Source organism: Myotis yumanensis, unplaced genomic scaffold (assembly GCF_028538775.1).
Source record: "Myotis yumanensis isolate MYYU_CA2020_CCGP unplaced genomic scaffold, mMyoYum1.0.hap1 SCAF_3, whole genome shotgun sequence".
Classification (NCBI taxonomy): Eukaryota; Metazoa; Chordata; class Mammalia; order Chiroptera; family Vespertilionidae; genus Myotis; species Myotis yumanensis.
Window position 1 is genome coordinate 43,505,636 of NW_027223754.1, and position 6,000 is coordinate 43,511,635.

The window sequence follows — 6,000 nt, forward strand, 5'->3', positions numbered from 1 at the left end:
TCCCTGACAAAGTTTAACTTTGATCTTAACTGAGCCTATTATCTTTTTGCATTTCCGATAACAAACCTTTGGAATGTCAGGGTAACTTGTAACTTCACTTTTTCTGGACCCTTTAAGGCCCAACCAATGCAAGCAGACAGAGACCACAAACCGCCTCATTGTTATTGTTATCACTAGAGGTCCGGTGCATGAAATTTGTGTACTGGAGGGGTGTCCCTCAGCCCAGCCTGCACCCTCTCCAATCTGGGATCCCTCTCACAATCCAGGACTGCTGGCTCCCAACCGCTCACCTGCCTGCCTGCCTGATTGCCCCCTAACCACTCCCCTGCCAGTCTGATCAATGCCTAACTGCTCCCCAGCCAGCCTGATTGCCCCTAACTGTCCTCCCCTGCAGGCCTGGTCACCCGTAACTGACCTCCCATGAAAGCCTGGTCGCCCCCAGCTGCCTTCTGCTGCCGGCCATCTTGTGACCACATGGGGGCAGCCATCTTGTGTGCGGGTGTTATGGTCAATTTGCATATTACCTCTTTATTATATAGGATGTTAATTGTTGACTGTTAACCCATCTATGTAAAAGTATGTGTCTATCATTTTACTTTTTACCCAATCCTAGAGCTTTCCCCCTCCCCTTTGCTTTCTCCTGCCTCCCTCATCTACCAACAATGGAGTTCATGTAACTCACTTATGGCTCCTCTTTTAATTATAATGTATAAAACAAGGTGAAAAACCGCCATTCTTTACAGCATTGTCTCAATTCATTGAGATTCTGCTTCTCTGCAAGTGTGGACAGTTTGTCTCAAATAAACTCACAAAAGTTCTTTACAGGTTTGAATGTTTCTTACGTGAACAGGAAGAAGCAAAGAGTGTGGGTCTGGTTTGACTCTAGAACATTCCAGACCCAGCCCTTCAGAAGCTGGCATTATTATGGAAAGTGGTTGGGTTTGTGAGGGAAGAATTTAATGGCTACAGTTTTTACACCATACAATGGCTCTGTCCATCTCTGGATACAGCCCCAGAAGCAGAGGATCAAGCCTCCTCCTCATTCCTAAAACAGGAAGAGCCTGTTTTAGGGTATTCCAGACACTAACTCTCTAGAGCCAAAATCTCTGTGATTTTCTACTATTTAGATAGGTTTGTTAGCACCAGCTTCTCAGCAGCCAGAGAACTGCTGGGCCAGCCCAAGCTGGAACAGAGGCGGGAGCAGGAATGGGGCTTCCTCCTAGTGACCTCACCCTTGAGCTTCACTGGAGGATTCCTGATGCAGGAAAGGGAGGGGGCCCAGGCAGAGGAGAGTATGGATCCCCCGTACAGCCCTCTGGACATAACTGGGCACATTACACTAAGTCATATACACCCCCTTGCTGGGGTCCAACCCCAGCGGGTCCAGGGGTCCCCAAAGGTGTGGACGGAGTCGGCGAAGAATGAATGACATGGAAACTGGTTTCTGTTCATCAGCATAGCGAGATTCTCCCTCCAGGATCTCCAGCGAAGTTCTGGTCAGGATCTCCAACCAAGTTCTGGTGCCATGTTCTCTCGCTAGGTTCTCCAGCCAGGTTCTCTGGCCAGGTTCTAGCCCGGATCTCCAGTCAGGTTCTGTCGCCAGGTTCTATCCAGTTTCTCCTGCCATGTTCTGTCTAGGTTCTTCAGTGAAGTTCTGTAGCCAGGTTCTGTCCAGGATCTTTTGCCATGTTCTCTGGCTAGGTTCTGGTTAGGATCTGACGAGGTTCTGACGAGGAGCTGATGAGGAGCTGATGAGGAGCTGATGAGGAGCTGATGAGGAGCTGATGAGGAGCTGATGAGGAGCTGATGAGGAGCTGATGAGGATCTGACGTTTATTGTCTTGTTACATCCGTATTTATACCAGCCGATTTTAATCCTGTCAATTTCTATTACAAAGGTTAGGGCGTTTCTTATCTCCATTCCAGGGAGTAAAGATTATGTAGCTTAACTACCCGCCTGGCACTTAATTAAGGGGTTGTATCCCCTCCCTAACCTCAGGGAAAAATCCCCACCTGAGGAAACAACCTTTCTCGGAGAGGTGACCTTGGTCAAAACACATGGCGCTAAAGGGAACAAACACATCAAGAACAGTATGCCACATATGCCAGGTCCACCGAAACATACGCTGTGCAGATGTCCCTTTCCTGCAGTGACTGTGTCAAGCAGCAAGGATGGACCGGCTTCCGGCACCCCCTGCTCCATTAAATATTTCACACTGACAGCATGTAAAACAGCCTAGGCATTGCAATTCTAAGAAACAGAGGGAGGCCCTAGCCAGCGGTTCTCAACCTGTGGATCGCGACCATCAGAAAACACATATAGCATATCAGATATCTACATTACAATTCATAACAGTTGCAAAATTACAGTTATGAAGTAGCAATGAAAAAAATTTTATGGTTGGGGGTCACCACAACATGAGGAACTGTATTAAAGGGTCGCGGCATTAAGGAAGGTTGACAACAACTGCCCGGTTTGGCTCAGTGGATAGAGCGTCAGCCTGAGGACTCAGGGGTCCCAGGTTCCGGTCAAGGGCACATACCTGAGTTGTGGGCTTGATCTCTAGTGGGAGGTGTGCAGAAGGCAGTCAATCAATGATTCTCTCTCATCATTGATGTTTCTATCTCTCACTCCCCTCTCCCTTCCTCTCTGAAATCAATAAAATATATTTAAAAAAAGAAAAACAGAGGGAGGCCCTAACCAGTGGGCTCAGTGGTTGGGCTTCGTCCCATGCACAGAAATGTTGCTGATTTGATGCCAAGTAGGTTATTTAGAAGGTGATCCCAAGAAATACAGGTAACAGAATGGGAGAGTGAGACAGGAGGCGAATGAAGCCAGTAAAGGATACATTATCAAGCATGTTCCCAGTATGGACTTGGAGCATAATCCTGCTGGGGAAATTTACTTTTTAAAAATATATATTTTTTATTGATTTCAGAGAGGAAGGGAGAAGGAGAGAGAGATAGAAACATCAATGATGAGAATCATTGATCAGCTGCCTACTGCATACCCCCTACTGGGGACTGAGCCCACAACCTAGACCTGTGCCCTGATTGGAAATCGAACTGTGACTTCCTGGTTCATAGGTCAATGCTCCACCACTGAGCCACACCAGCTGGGCTTGCTGGCAAAATTTAGGTGACAATGTGGAACACAAACCTCACCTATAACTTACCTGAGGAGCAAGTGAGTTTGGGGTATTTATACACTAGTTCCTGTCAGTCTATTGACTGAAGGCTGCTGGGGAGGAGGCAGAGGGAAACATTAATTCCCTGGCATTTCTGGCCTGTCTCATACTTGGTCAGAGCTGGCTCTGAGGAAGAGAAAGCCCTCAGGCAGAGTTGTAGGAAGACAGGCTAGTAGTGAAATGGTAAGGCCCCAGGACTATGGGCAAGCACTGACAACATCTGTGATACCCATGCTATTAAAAATTGGCCCTCGCCGGTTTGGCTCAGTGGATAGAGCATTGGCCTGCGGACTGAAGGGTCCCGGGTTCGATTCCAGGCAAGGGCATGTGCCTTGGTTGCAGGCACATCCCCAGTTGGGGGTGTGCAGGAAGCGGCTGATCGATGTTTCTCTCTCAATGGTGTTTCTGGCTCTCTATCCTTCTCCTTTCCTCTCTGTAAAAAATCAATAGAATATATTAAAAAAAGAATTAAAAAAAAATTGGCTATGCCCTGGTTTGGCTCAGTGGATAGAGCATCGGCCTGTGAACTGAAGGGTTTGGGGTTCAATTCCAGTAAAGGACACATGCCTGGGTTGCAGTTCGATACCCAGTAGGGGGTGTACAGGAGGCAGCCAATCAATGATTCTCTCTCATCATTGATGTTTCTATCTCTCTCTCTCCCTCTTCCTTCCTCTCTAAATAAACAAAAATATCTTTAAAAATTGGCTATCCCAAAACAAAAATTAGCTGCACACACTTAGTACGCATGTGCAGAAAGCAGATAATTTCCTGTTGGACAAACCGTCTGTAAATGAGGACATTCTGATTTGTTTGTTTTTTCTTGAGTAAATGTGCTATTTTGTGGTAGGTGAAGAGATATCTTGTCAGTAATTTCCATGTATAAACCCAAGTGGTCTCATTTCAATAGCATTGTCAGTGTTCTTGAACCAAGAAATAATTCATTTTTTTGAATCCTTCAATGTCACTTCCAGATTGATTTTTCTTAGTGTCTCCAAAAAGTTTGCTCTTTTCCTCCTTCCAAAGTGACTTCCTTAGCTGGCCATTTTGCAAAGGAGAAGCTTACCTGCCAGTGTGAATTACACTCCAAGGAGGACAGTGAAATGTGCAACCAATCGTTTATCAGACTGATGTAGCCCAGAATCGGCTAACTCAGCTCTCAAAGACCCCACGTTTTGCAATAATACCAATGTTTGTGGGCTAGACACCAAGAGGATTGATTAAATTCGTCATTGATTTTGCATATGTAGGCATTCTCATGTTCTTATCTTCTCAGGATAGGATTTTTTTTTCTTTCCTTTTGTTTTCTTCCTTTCTTCTTATTTATTATCTATTATTTATTTATTTATTAATTATTTATTATTTTAGCTAATCCTCACCTGAAGATATTTATATATTTCCCATTGATTATTTTATTTTATTTTATTTTTAGAGAGAGTAGAAGGAAAAGGGAGAGACAGAGAGAAAAAAACATAGGTGTGAGAGAGACACATCGATTGGTTGTCTCTCCCAACCCAACACCTTTTAGTCCTCAGGCTGACACTCTAAGCACTGAACAGCCAGCCTGGGCCCTTTCATTTTCTGTTGTAACTAACTTTTATACTGCTTTATGAATAAATTGTTTTTGGAAAAAATTGTCTATGATGTGGATGAATGCCTTCTCAAGGATTATACTTGTGCAATTATATCTTTTTCTGTTCCTCCTCACAGCAAAATTTCGTAAAAGAGCTGTGTACATCAAGGATGTCAAACTCTCGGCCCGCAGGCTGCATGCAGCCCACAATGAATATTTTTGTGGCCCAGCCAATGTAACAGAATGTAAGAAACATTTTAGCCCTAGCTGGTTTGGCTCAATGGGTAGACCGTCAGCCTGTGGACTGAAGGGCACATGCCTGGGTTGCAGGCTCGATCCTCAGTAGGGGGTGTGCAGGAGGCAGCCAATCAATGGTTCTCTCTCATCATTGATGTTTCTATCTCTCTCTTCCTCTCCCTTCCTCTCTAAAAATCAATAAAATATATATTTTTAAAAAGAAATATTTTAATAGAAATTTTGTAACTTAATTTTTACAATATCCTCTTATACATAATCCTATCTAATAAAGAGGAAATATGCAAATTGACTTTCATGTTGTCACAAAAGATGGCTGCACCCACAGCGGAGGCTGAGTTCTCGTAACGAGCCTTAATGAGCAATCAGTAGGTACCTGAGGCTGCGTGGCACTGGGCCAGGGCAGGGGACCTGAGGGTGTGCCCCTTGCCTGGTGGGGCTTGACAGGGGACCTCAGGCCGCACCTCCTGCCCAGTGGGGCTTGACAAGGGTTGGGCCAGCTGGGTCTGGATCTTGTCTAATGGGGGTGGGGCCGGCTGGGTCTGGGTCTCGCACAATTTTGAGGTGCCATGAGTGGGCGGGGACTTGACTCTGGGTCCCACAGTGTGCCCCAGACTCTGAAAGGAGTAAGATTTTCATATACATTTTACTAATTTTCTTTAATTTCTGACACTTCTATTATAGAGAAAGGGCAAATAGCAACATTAAAATATTTCCTCTAATTAATCCCCTTTTAATGTGCACAAATTTCATGCACTGGGCCACTAGTTATTAATAACAAACTACAATGTTCCCTAATGACTGATTACTATAATTGTGTTGCATTCATTTCCCTTATGTGCCTTACACGCAGGTGCACCATTTCTCTCCCCTTATACTAGCAGCAAATATTTTAGCAGCTGATTCCCACATCATTAGTCTGGTACTGACTTGTTTGGTGTACACAACAGGAAATATTTTGCTTTCAGAGAACAAGAAAAATAGGTTT